This window comes from Thermobia domestica, chromosome 16 (assembly GCF_964235325.1).
Source record: "Thermobia domestica chromosome 16, izTheDome1.hap1.1, whole genome shotgun sequence".
Lineage (NCBI taxonomy): Eukaryota > Metazoa > Arthropoda > Insecta > Zygentoma > Lepismatidae > Thermobia > Thermobia domestica.
In genome coordinates this window covers 181,054,627-181,069,134 of record NC_137469.1, presented here as the reverse complement: position 1 = coordinate 181,069,134, position 14,508 = coordinate 181,054,627, and the positions used below count along the sequence as shown (strand labels likewise).

The 14,508-nt window shown below is 38.4% G+C and overlaps 1 protein-coding gene across 2 annotated transcripts in view; it reads right to left on the bottom strand.

The window, feature by feature from the left end:
- The window catches only part of LOC145673528 (carcinine transporter-like), a 146,609-nt gene that overhangs the window by 83,667 nt on the left and 48,434 nt on the right, over window positions 1-14,508 (bottom strand). Inside the window, exon 1 of one of the 2 annotated variants that reach the window (XM_081743318.1) lies at window positions 8,053-8,202. The exons of the other annotated variant lie outside the window; for it this stretch is intronic. The gene's annotated coding sequence lies outside the window, so the exon portion shown is untranslated. Of the gene's footprint in view, window positions 1-8,052; window positions 8,203-14,508 lie in introns of those variants that run through there. 2 annotated transcript variants of the gene reach the window in all.

Here is a 14,508-nt window from a genome sequence, read left to right as displayed (position 1 = left end):
GGGGAGGGGGCACTTTCTATATATGGAAAATTGGTAGTGAGTTGGTTTGTAAAAACGATCAACAACGATCGATGTTATTTAAGAAAAAAAAATCAGAAACAAAAAATACAGTGCTTGGCTTCATATATCCATTGCTTTCTACTATAATAATTGCTGAAGCTTATGTTTATTATATGGAGCGCTTACAGCACAGGGCAATCAACCCAAAAACTTGTGACTAAAATAGGCATAAAATTTGTACTGTAAGCTTAATTACACGGAAATTTTAAGTTTGGATTGCACGCATAATTATATGGAAAATTTTACACTCTTTTTCCTTTACGTTGGTCTACTTACCTTGATTTGGAACTTTGAAATTTCATCCTTTTTTCCACTGAAAAGTATTGATAATTCAACAAGGAAATAATTATATTATGATAATTTAATTGAAATTCATCGTAATTTGGCACATGGCAAACAGCAGTGTGGTAATTGAAGGGGAAGAAGGAGGGAAATTCCCATTCACCTCTGAACACTCCAGGAACCTCGTTCCCTTTCGCTTTCTAGACGGGGGAGGGAACTTGGTAATAGTATCAAACCTTCATGTGTAATTACAAAAATTAACTTTATAAACAAATAAGAAATCATCAGTTTATCAGGCTTTAATTGATAATTTATTTATAAGATTCCTTATCGAAGGCGTGGTAGATGAAGTTTCTGTTCTCCATGAGTCGACATTGCCAACTGACGTGGTCGATATGGAAAAGATGTTGTATGGTGATAGAGAGATTATACTTCTTGCTGAATATTTCAAAACTGACTAAGAAAAATCGTTATCAGACTTACGTTTATCAAGCAGATTGTCGATGAGGAATTGCAGAAATCGGGTAGAAGTATTATCAATTTCCACGACAGAGTGCGAACGGGGATTTCCCCTTATGAATTTACAGATGACTGATATTAGAAATAGACTAAGTGCTCAAACATTGTCTAACTTGTTGTTCATCAATGTTAATGGCCCACCGCTAGACAAGCTCAAAGTAGAGGAGCTAGTTATTTCTTGGCTGAAGGATGGACATCATTCCGCTGCGGATGATTTACCACCAAAAAGTTACCAACAGGAAATAAATCCGATTTCAGATTTGTTTTAAGGTGGAAAATTACGAGTCATAGAAAATGTATACTTGTGTTAGTAATGGTTTGTTTGAGTTACTCAACTTTGTACCTATTTTTTTAGTAAGTGTCTTCTTTGCTTTAGGTAAACTACTTTGAATAAATATTCATAATAATTGCAATTATGCATATTTGTAACTTAAATTTAACGTGGTGTTTTAGCGATTACACAAATTACAATTATGAATATACTTTATGGAGATGTTCTCAGGTAGAGTACCCGGGCATCTTTATAAACTATGAAAAACTGATTTTCAAGATTTTTCTGAGAAAAATACTGTGAACTGAGAAACCATAACTTTTTTCATATTGTGCAGGGATATTTTCCTGCGAATAGAAGTTTCTTTTGGAATGCGTTCAGAAATTAAACACTTGCAAGAATACTCTCTTAGTACAAGTATATTTTAGGCACACACTAATTCCCCCCCCCCCCACCTCGAACTGTTTCAATTTCCTCATTGACAAACACTTTACCATTTTATATCGTAAAGGTTAAATCCACCGTTATTGTAACAGAGTGGTGCTTGAGCGATTGACTAGAAATTCAAACTCCGATTAGTGACAATTTTACAGTCTTGTTTTATTTAAAGTGTAAACTCTTTAGTCAGTACAGAAGAGGCCGTGGATCGTGTTCAGAGTTGATGACGATGGATTTTGGTTAGTCAGAATATGTCACAGTGGATGAGAGTGGTTCATGGTGGGTGGTGGGTCAGAGTGGGTCACGATGGGTCGTGGGTCATGGTGGGTCACAGTGGGTCATGGTGGGTGGTGGGTCAAAGTAGGTCACGGTGGGTGGTGGGTCATGGTGGGTCGTGGGTCAGAGTGGGTCATGGTGGGTGGTAGGTCAGTGGGTCGTGGGTCACGGTGGGTGGTGGGTCAGTGGGTCGTGGGTCAAGTTTTCATTGACCCATGCCAACTCTGGACAGTGGTGTATTTACGATTTTGTTTCGGGAGTTGCTTTGCCTGAAAATGTGAAAATTCTGCAAGATATTTCATACACTTTACTATAGTAAGTAAGATTTCGGGGGGCTTAAGCCCGGAAGCCCCCCCCTAAATACGCCACTAGGTGCTGATGAAAACAATGGAAGCAACTGGTGGCCTGGCCTATAGTACAGATGCCAAGGGAAATACTCTAGCGAGACGGACCCTTTGTATGGCATTGAATCTTGAAGTGATCAACGTGGAAGTTGAATTTTTTTTTTGGGGGGGGGGGCATCAGAACATGACTTGGAGATGCACGGACGAGCTATTCGAAAACACAGAATTTCGTTAAATGTTTGCAAAATTTTGCTGCTACAGTTTCGAACGACAAGTTAGTGTCACTTCCTACAAGAACTGTAGGGGGCGACAAGATCGACTGTGGTTCTGCCAAGGAGCGCAGATATAAGGCGATATCTACAATGGTATCGAAGAAGATGCTAACTGTACAGTTCAAACAATATAAATGAAACCTTTTTCTTTCGCTGATCTAGCCATCAACAAAAATAGGATATCCCCAGCTGTCCAAGAAGATGTTCTATGTTATGCGTTCTGATGAAGAAATTACAAATTATGAAGTCTACGAACTCGCTCTTTGTCTGAAAATTTTTAAAGTACAGCACTGTCCCTATGTTGCAACAACGGACACTTGCACAGAGCCTGTGATTTCTGATCATGACGTCACTGTAATTGGTGGATGAACACAAAATGTTTGCCTTCGAAGTGATGTGTATTGTTTGTTCTTGAAATATATTCACAACTGATGCAGGTCCAACGAGAATTGTAGTATCCAGGCCAGGGGCGTCATTTCGGAATTCGCTTGGGGGGGCAAGAGCACCACCGACATAAGATTTTCGCGTTTTGTACTAGTATATTAGTAGACAATCAATTAAAGTATATGTATTCCTCAAACTCTTGGGGGGGGGCAATTGCCCCCTCCTGCCCCCCCTAAATGACGCCCCTGATCCAGGCACGTAGCCAAGGGGTGGGTCCCCCCCTTCGAGACAGAAATAAAAAATAAGGAAGGACGAAACAAAAAGAAACAAGAAATAGGAAGAATCAGCGTTAAAGATAAAATATAAAGATAAAAATATAAAGATAAAATAAACCTAAAAATGAAAATAATTTTTCGTCATCGCATCCTTGCAGTATGAAACATGTTATTTCAGAAACGGTTTTTAACTTGTCATTTGGAACAGACAGTAGTTGGCGGAATAATAAAACAAAAAAGTTACGTGGAAAGCAAGTCCTATTAACATTTGATTCAACAGAGAAAGGAACGCAGATATAAAATATTTTACAAGATATTATTGGATACGTACTTTTTTTTAAATAGTTGAGGTCATAATGAAAGGAAAATTGTTACATTTGGATGAACAAAAGAATTAACGTAGATATTGTAAATTTTTTAAAAATAATTTTATAAATATTCTTTTATTCGAGATTTCTTCATAGTTTGTTACTAAAATACTTACTAACATGCATGAGCGCCGATCCTGGGGGGCCAAAGGGGCCCGACCCCCCAAAGGTCATGTAGGCCCCATTGTTGTATTTATGAATATACAATATACATATTGGCATAATTTGAATGCAATTTGTCTTCTGGATCTGAATGGACTCCCCAAATTTACAGAGAAATCGGCGCCCTTGCTAACGTCCTAATTTTAAAGTCTTAACAAACCAATATATGTTGCTAGTAAAATAGTTTAAATTGATCAAGCCCCTGGTGTGATAACCACAATATTTCATATGAAACTCCCCCCCCCCAAATCACGAAATCCTGACTAAACGAACAAATATATGTTACCAGTAAAATAGTTTAGAATAATCGAACTCTGGTGTGATAACCACAGTATTTCATGTCTCGGACCCCCCCTATTACGAAATCCTGGCTACGTGCCTGTAGTATCGAATAGATAGTCTATTACACCTCCCTCAACACAAGTAAAAGAAGATGCTTATCATTAGTATAAAAAATGTTTTAAGAAAGTATGACCATTACTGCAACACAATTACTGTTCTTGAGGAACTCAGAAACAAGTCTTGTTTCATTCACGCATTAAAAGATCGTATAATTTCATTGGAATCCAAGTTATTGTTGCCGACTCGGATGCTTTTTGCATGGTTGATAAAACAGCAATTATGTATATATTTCAGAAATCTATGTGAGAGTCGTATTTGAAGATACAGACATCCTGATTTCATTCCTCGTCTTGCTCCAATTTATCTGAACTTATTCTTTCAGAAATAAAACAGATTTCGTCAACCAGCCAAAGTATTCAAAGACAGGAAAATGTCGGAAGCATACAGGATGTGACATAATAGAGAATTTTGAGGCAGTGACACAACTTTCTTTTTGCACTAGAAAGAAAACGAAAAGAAATTAAATATATAAGTTTAACGTCCTACGATTATGTCCTTTAGGCTAAGGAAGAGGATGATTAATGCAAGTGAATGATGATGGAAGAATTGCTGGAATGATAATGTAGGAGGAGTTGAGTTGAGTTGAGTTTAGCGTCCCTTTCAGCATCGATGCTATATGAGACGTGGACCTACTGATTAACGTGGAATCCGAACCATATGAACTCCCACCGGGAATCGAACCCGGGTCTTCCGCGCCAAAAGGCGCGTACGCTAACCACTTAGCCACGGAGGAGCTCGATGTGGGAGGAAAAAGGAGAAAACCCACGATATTGTCTACTACGTACTTAGTCGGCTGAGTCACCATGCCCCGCTGTACCAGAAAGAGATGAAAACTTGCTATAAACTGTTGCAGAGAGGAATTGCAACAGATTGTGAGTATATTCAACGCACCTCCTTCTAATCCTGAAGCATCACTAATAAAAGTACAAGAACACTTCCAACTACATCTTTCTTGATCGCATCATAGCAACACACTGGCTTCCTGTCGATACTTTACATACAAGGCATTTATTTCGCCCACTCACTCACCTCCAGGGTTGTAGTCCTAAAATTTCCAGAGGGTATACGCTGTTATGTGATCATGTATGATTGTAATAAAAAGACACAAAATAAATTTTTTAATGAACGATGTAAAACGCACATATTAATTCAATTAAAATACAAAGGATACATTACTGTTTCATAGTCTTAAAGCATTTCATACTGTTTTCTTGATGACACTTCTTACTTAAATCACCATTTCTCAAAACTCCCATCAACCATTCACGTCACCATTCCATCCATTCCTGCTGGGTGGGAGTGCACTTCACTCCTCCGTACCATGGCTCCGGGTCCGTGCGTTTTAAAACCACAAATCGATTTATCATAAACAGGCCATATCAAGGTTGACATCCAAAAAAAAGCAGTCCACATCCGAGGCTTATTTTTCTGCTGTGCTCCATGGTAGATTTTAAATGCCGAATGATCGGTGGCTGCCTGCAGTTCCGAAGAACTTGGGCGATCGGGGCACCACATCCCGACGCCCGGTTATACTGTCTTTCCAGCTTTAGAACAAAGTAGACGTAAACAAAGCGAAATGTATTGCTCCGCGCCTCACACGTGCTTCAGCAGCGAGAGACGTGAACAGCAAGATCGTCTGCTAGCTTACGATCATCGCATAATTTACAAAGTGTAAGGCTACGGTTGGTTGGTAAATAACTACTACTGACACTAACTACTGCTATGCTGGAAATATGTATTTTGTCAAATCGTTATATAAACGAGATTGGCTCTTTTCCTGTTGTCCTCTTTTGTGTTTTATAAGATGAGACGAAGATCGATGATTGTCACTCATCGTCGACATGAAACTCTGTATTCTACAATTTCAAATGAGCGGGGTCGACGTGCGAACGCATACGCATGCGCAGTAAATACTATATGTTCAAGTACAGATATGGTTGAAATAAAGCTAAATCTGTTGTTAAATAATATATATATATATATATATATATATATATATATATATATATATATATATATATATATATATATATATATTGCGGTAGGATACTACTGCAGTTAGTACAAAAACCAACCACTGGTCATCCTCCAACTGGTAGTTAGGTGAGTTTGTTTACATCTACTTTTTTCTAAGGCTGGAAAGAGAATAGTTGGAGTCATGACTCAATTAAATAAATGTAAACGAAACAAAAGTAGAAAGTACTATACGCTTTGAAGCAGATGGTGCACTCTAATCAGTAAGATTAAGCAAAGGAAATGAAATGAAATCTTTGAGTTTTACGTCCCACGCTTATGCCGGTTAGGCTAAAGGAGACGGTGATTATGAGTAATGAATGAAATGGTGGAATGAAGAAAGTGGGAGGAAACGGGAGAACCCCGAGAAAACCCACGCACACGGTGTTTTGTCCACCACAAAGTTCACTTGGCGGGGGCTGGGATCGAACCCGGGACCCCAAGCACCAGAGGTGAACGCTCTACCACTGAGCCACCGCGGCCCCAAGATTAAGCAAAGGGTATACGGCGTGTACCCTCGACTACAGCTCTGCTCACCTCTGAGTTTTGCATCAGCAACAAGTGTAAGCACGAACACGTATTCAGGGTGTATCACCAAGGAGTTAAACTTGACTGGAGCAAGATATTCCAGCAACTGTTTGAGGATTGGAGAAAAATTGAAGAGTGCTACCCAATTGCTAGTTGGACTCTCCACCATCAAACAATTATCTGAAGCTAAAGTGTTCCAAATTCAAAACTTTCATGGGTCTTGCGTACACGTTCGAAATTACTTTACTCAGATATATGCATGAATTGGAAGCGAATCACATATTGAGAATCGAAAACCAGAAGATGGAAGTAACACGTTGCTGCTATCTTACTATTGAACTTACTTTTCTTGTTTTTTTTTATATAAAACTAGCATATATTGCCTAGGAAGAGATATTAATAGGTTTACCACTTATCGGAAGCAAAATGTAGGGATACTTCATGTAGCAAATGAAGGTAGAAATGTACGATCGTTTTTCTGTGATACTAATAATATAAATCTTTCTAGTGAAGAGAAAATCATATTTACCTATCTGATAAAAGGAAAGTGTGTTGTGCGGTTTTCTCTTATTTTGAAGATTGTATAATAACGTGAAACCTAAACTCCAATAATAATAATAATAATAATAATAATAATAATAATAATAATAATAATAATAATAATAATAATAATAATAATAATAATAATAATAATAATAATAATAATAATACAGTGAAACATCTACTAACGGACACCTCTATAAAGCGGACACCTTCCATAATGGACATAGTTTGTAATCCCCAAACACTGTAATAGGAAAAAAACATATTGACAAACCTCTCTAAAGCGGACACTCTCTAGTACGGACACGACAGTCTTTCTTGTCTTTTATAGGTATTACGGACACTTTCTCTAAAATAGAAACAAGTTGGAAAGTGCAGTAAAAATACACTTTTAGTAATTCATACTATGTCACCAAGGAAGAACATGTGAGTGTGACAACATTCTGCCTCCTCAACTGTCTGTTCAGCAACCCAGATGAAGGGTCTCTGTTTCACAACACCCTTATATCCTTTGCTTGTATTCCACTCCCACCCGTAGCGATAAGTGTAAACTGCAAAGAACTATAACATTTTATTCCCATGTTGTGCCTCGAATTGGATGGCGCAGGATAATGCAGGTACAGTAACATTTTGGTAATATTCATAAATACGCGATTCATGCAAAAATATTTTTCAATAATTGCATATTACGTTGCTTATTAATTTACGTAAGAAAATATTGAAACCTCTCTAAGGGGGACACCTCTCTATAGCGGACAATTTTTGATTACCCACGGCTGTCCGCTTTAGAGAGGTTTCACTATAATAATAATAATAATAATAATAATAATAATGTACAGATGGTATAAAAGCTAGTGATAGCCTAAGTCATTAAACCAGAATACGGCACTGATTGCATGCTGTACTGATACTTACCTGTCGTATCACTGCATCTAATTATGTTGCTAGTTTAGGAAGCCATGTGGATGTTATGGACCAGGAGTTGTTTCTGGGAATCATGCAATATTATCTCCATTCACATAGCTGGAGCTGCTACGGCGTGATTTGATGAACATTTGGTTGAACTTGAAGCACCTCCCGTTGCCCGTCGAATCCCCCGAACCTAAACATGATTCAACATGAATCCTGCTTACAATTAGATTTTTGCTTTCATCATCTTTCACGGAACGGAGTGATGCAATACATGCGGAATATTCCAGTTCTTATGATTCACGACATCTAGGAGGATGAAGGGTGGTTCAACGCAGGAGCGGATTAAGGGCGAAGCCAATGGAACCCAGCCTCCAAGGCTCCCAGCCTCAGGGCCCCTCTAAAAATCCCTCTCTTTAATACTAAAATATAGCAATCAACTTATTATATTATAGGCTTCAGACCCATGCTAATTTTTTTTTCCGCTCGCTACGCTCCCGATATCGCTGGAGTTACTGTAGGTCCTCTTCCATCAGCGTCTTCACGATGCCTATTGAATCATGTCTAGTCAGAGAGTTATAATTTAATGACATAATAGAATCCTTTGCAGAGTAAAATGTAAGAAGAAAACTTTTCTAACAATGTAGCTTTGTACAGTTTTACCCATTTGTATATGATTTTTCTCTTTTTACTCTATTAGTGTTTTTACAGGGGCTGTTGACCATTTAGCTTGTATTTGGCATTTGTGTGTTATACTGCAGTATATGACCATTTAGCTGTTAATAATAAATATAATTAAACAAATCATTGTAAACTTGAATCACATTAAAATATTACAACATAGTTCTTGATGTTTCGATAAGCCTATGAGGTTGAGGAAGGCAGCAAAGAAAATTTATGTGTTGGAACTATTCGTAACATAGGGTCCCCTTGAATTAGTCGGCTCCAGGGCCCCTAAAGAATCAATCCGCTCCTGGTTCAACGCACTTTTTTGAAAGAAGTTTCGTTAAATCAGTAAGTATATGTATTTGTATGTATATTATATGAAACTTCCAGTATGAACTACTAGTCTAACATTTATGCGTTTTCGAGACAAGAAGCGTCTCGTACGCAGCGCAATCATACTGTATTTTGAATATTATAATTCTGGACTGTTTTCTTTAATTTTTTACTTACATAAAAATGATATAATTAAGAAAACAAAGAAATTAGAAATTACGCTTGAGAAAAGTATAGACACAAGATTATACGGCACAAGCCTAGTCTATCAAATGGAACTTTATATCCCCCTGACCAACAGAAATGTATGTACGAGGAGAGTTTTTTTCTACTTCCGTTAAATCACCAGAGAAGAACGACGCGTTCACACTTGGCGGACGCTTCGATTGTGCCCGATTTTCCACGCTAGCTGCTCCACAATGGTTGAACAGCAGGGTCTGACTCTCCGTATGGGCGATGTGCGTCTCCAAATGAACAGACTTGACTTATCCAGGTTCAGCCATCAACGTGGTTTTCCTCTGCTGGCCTAACAGAGTTTGGAAAGGCCTCGAATATCAAACGAAAAGAAATTTGTATTACAAAATAATTTGTTATAAAGTAACCAAGAAAGTTCTGTCGCTTTTTGTGGAGGGCTGTGTTCAATTGGCCCTTACACCGTGGGTTGAATGCGAATGGAGATAAGGCGAAAGCCAGTTAGTGTGGGTATATCAAACATACCGCCCGGTTGTGGCAGTTCAGTTACACCGTGAACTTGCGTAAGGACAGAGTGAACATGGGACCTCCACAGAGCGTCTTAAGGGCTTCTATGCTGTACAAGTTCAAACTGCAGTCAAACGCCGCTCCAACGGGGCAAAAGATATGTCAGGCCTTTGTTGAGGGTGTCGTGACTACGCGGACAGTGCAGCGGTGGTTTAGCAACTTTAAGAACAGTGATGAAACACTCGAAGACGCACTACGTGCCAGAAGACCAACACATGTACAAAATGCAGATCTTCAACCAGCAATTGAGACGTACAATGGTCAGACATATGAGGAATTCGGACTATGATTCAGTGTGAGTGGGAAATTATTCGATAGCACCTCCATCAACTTGGGAAGCACTACAAGTTGGATCAATGTGTCTCACATGATTTGATTCCGGGCCAGAAGGCAACGCGAACAAACACCTGTGTTTCTTTGATGTCTTGTCTGAGGAAGGAGCCATTTCTGTTGACGTATGATGAGAAGTGGGTCCTGTACAAAGCTCCACGTGGCTTCATCATTGGTTAGCATTCCATGAATCAGTTCCAAAACAACCGAAACCAGCACTGCACCAGAAGATCCTTCGTGTGTTCGGTGGACTGCTCGCGGCATCATGCATCGGGAACTGCTACCAGCTGGTCAGAGCGTCAATACAACTGTGTACTGCCAGCAGTTGAGCCGTGTTCAAGAAAAAACTCAAAACTCTGGAGCCAGCACTTCTGAATCGCAAAGGGGTCCGCCTGTTACAGAACAACGCTAAGCCCCACGTGGCTAGGATGACCCGGAACACTATTCTACGCCTTGGTTGTGAAACACTATTGCACCCGCCATACTCCTCGGATATTGCACCGTCCGATTATCATTTGTTCCATTCCTTGGACAATCACCTTAGAGGACCCAGTTCAAATCCCTAGTAAAGGTGAATCCGTGGCTTTCCAGAACGTTGGCAGAAGGTCGTCGACAATGGTGGAGACAATTTTTGATCTTTCAGGTTCGTGTTAGGTGACATATCGATGTTCAAAGGTGGTGGGTGAAAAAGCGACAGAACTTTCTTGGTTATCCTTATACAAGCTGAAAGGCTGATCAATTGAATCTAAATTAAGAAATAAAAGAAAGCACGGTTGTTCTATAATGGCGGCGGCCATATTGGATATGACAGCCATATTGGATGATGTTGAAGGCATATCCGTGGACTTTTAGGATGTGACCATATTTGACGGAAGGACGCTATCCTACAAATTTCATTACGTTACTATTTTTTTCTGGGTTTGGGTCAAGATTTTTTATCTACGGACTGAACTTAAATTATATTCTCTTCTAAACACAGAAAACTACATTCTTTTCGTAACATATGGTCAGAGCCGTAGCAAGAGGGCACCGAACGAGCGAGAAGAAAGAAAAAGTGTTGGACGTGTGTAAACGACGCGGCGCCCCGTAAAATTATTGGCGCCCTATTAAATCAATATTGTTGTCGGTTCGCAAAGAAATAGCTTTGGTAAAAAATTTCTTGCTCGCTTCGCTCGCAATCCAAACTTTTCAGTAAGAGCCATAACAAGTTTTTATTTATTACTTAAAAAAGTTATTATATACGATTTCTCAGTGACGATGTGAATTATATACAACACGCCGAGTAATGATATAGTGTACGCAGGAGCGTTTATAAAATCAGAAACGGTCAAAGTCTGAAATATGTGTTCCGCGTTTTCATGGTGATGAGTTTGCTTAGATAATCATGCTTTTGAATCCAAGCTTATTAATCATAACGGTGAGAATGAAAGCCTTGAGAAATTCGCTAAGAAGGCTCCTTTTGAATTTCTGTTATATTTCACAAAATATTTTCACCGTAAAAGAATCGAAGTTGAAATGCTATTCCTGTGGTTGCATACAGAATAAAATTACAGAAATTAATTATTACTGGAAATTAAAGTTATTACCCATTTTGAACATTTTAAATGTACATAGTTTCTAATATATTAAAATTTCATTTCTTATCGATAGTATGAAACATTGTAAATAGTTGTAAATTTCCATAACTGTTCTTCAAGTGGATTTGTATACAACTAAAGGTAGTTTTGTCAAGTTTAAAGAAAAGTCCAAAATAAGCCTTTTGAAAATAGCTGTTGTTTGTAAAAGAATACACAATGATCACTTCTAGCTATTGGAATGGTCTGTCGAAGCAGCTAGTAGCATAACAACAAAAGCTCTTTATCTTATATGTAAAAAAAAAAAGAAAAAGAAAAAGAAAAAAAGAAAGAAAAAGAAAGAAAGAAAGAAAGAAAGAAATAATAAATAAATAAATAAATAAATAAATAAATAAATAAATAAATAAATAAATAAATAAATAAATAGAAAAATAAATAAATAAATGAAAAATAAATAAATAAATAAATAAAAAGCTTGGTAAAGTGAGTATAGGGGCGCCGAAATCTCTAGCTACGGCTCTGCTTATGGTACACACGGAAAAGAAAGTATTTGACAGTTGATAAATTTTCTTTTGCCAATAATTCGGGAACAAATGAATTAATTTGAATCTTTTTGTTGTTATTCATAGGATAATAGTTATAAGTTGATAACTTGCCAGAGTCGCTACTGTAATAGGTTAATTTATTGTTGAGTTATTAAGAAAAGAATTTTGTGAACTGAAGAATACTTTCTTTCGCGACTGTACAGCATTCGTCTTGTACAGTTATCAGTGAAGAAATTTATTATTATTATTAATTTTTAAAAATATTTACGACCCTGACAATAAATTCACTAGGTATTTTGTCAACACAAAATCAATATTGCGTGCTTCTATCACAGTTATTGCAAACAATAATTCTGTTAATAAAAATCTGCATTGACAAAGAAAAGAATACGTGAAGTGGAAATAATTGAAACACTTTTCCCTTTCTTTCGGAGATAACAGAACTTTCAAGGTTAAGTCATTCACAATTGAGTGAAATCTTTGGCATAGCTTAATGTGATAAAAATGCTGATATTAAAGAAAATAAAACTGCTACCAATAAAGGTCAATGTTAAGGTTTCATAAAAGAAATCCTCTTGTCTTATCAGAAAAAAAAATAAAACGATGAGTACAAACTATCTGACTGTCATTTATTTACATTCACCCTTTGATCTTTCATTGTCCTGAAATCGTAACACAGCAACCAACGCCCGTAGGTTTTTTTTTCGAAGGTGGAAGGGAGGAGCAAAAGACCGAACCTGTACACCTTAGTCTGCGTAATATTAATTGTAAAAGTATTGTTATTGACGCAGTTTTTGTTTGGTATCTGGAAAACCCAAAGGAGGCAATTACCCAACGTTTCGGGTACCCATGCTGCAAAATTAATGCCATTACTTTATGAAAAAATTGGTTTAACTAATAGTTTGATGTTCATCAATAAAACAGAGTAGTGTTCTATAAAAGTACAAATCTTACAGCTGAAGTAGACGTCTTATAAACATTATGAAATACTATGAATTACAAAGAAATAAGGAAGTTATAATCAGAGGAGACTTACTCTTCACGTTATTTGCAACTTGTAAAAAGTTCAGGTTCTGCAGTCAGCATGATTTTATGAACAAGTTCGGAAAGGAACGGAGATAACTTAAAAGATGCATGAATGGAATGGTTAGAGTACTGTATGTTTTGATAGGTTCTCATGCGTAATATGGGTTTACACAGAGCTTATATGCTTTCAGAGGATGATGGTGCGAACGGTCCCGGGTTCTGGGAGCACTAGGTCGAAAAAGTGTAACAGCTTTTTCTGGTCAGCCATCTTGAGTGCGGTTTTAACTGGGTTTTTCCTCATTCACACCAGGCAAATGTCGGGATGGTACTTAACATACAGACCCCATGCCGCTTCCTTCCTTCCTTCTCTTTCCCCGGATAGTGTGCTCACCGAGGGACGTAACGGGCTAAATGGCCTTAGATCCCGATGGTCCAGAAATCTAATTCCTAACTTTCTCAGAGGATGAGATTTCAATGGGACGATGTGAGCAATTTGTTTCCCCTGTCTTGAACCATTCTACCGTTTGGTTACGAATGTCATCTCGACCAGGATTAATTATTTCCTGTAACTAGATACGCAAGCTATGTTGTTTAGCTTACTCTGACTAAATAAGTTAAAATCAATTAATTTTAGAAATTTGCCATGTCCAGTCTAGGGATGGCCAGAACCGGTTTTCGGGTCTGAACGGATCCGGTTCTAGAAGATCCGGTCCCGGAACCGGTTTTTCAGATCCAGGTCTGGAACCGGTTTTTCGGATCCAGGTCTGGGACCGGTTTTTCGGATCCAGGTCTGGAACCGGTTTTTCAGATCCAGGTCTGGAACCGGTTTTTCGGATCCAGGTCTGGGACCGGTTCTTCGGATCCAGTTTTGAAACCGGTTCCCAAGATTCGGATCCAGGTCTGTAACCGGTTCCGGAACCGGTTCTGAAAACCGGATCTTCAAGAACCGGTTCCTCGCGGAACCGATTCCGCTGGAACCGAAACTTTGTGATCATCCCTACGCTAAACCCGAGCTGCTGGCAGACTATGAACAGTGTGCTAGATGAAATGGTGGAAGCGACAGGCAGGCGCCCAGGCGGCGGCTGCTTGTCTCATTTGGCTAAATAAACTGGGTAACTGACAAACTCATTGGCTAAACAGGCAAACTGGCCAACTCATTTGGCTAAACACCCACTGGCGGACCAAATTTTTTTCTGGAGGCACAAGCGGGTCTGGGCAGAAAGGGCACA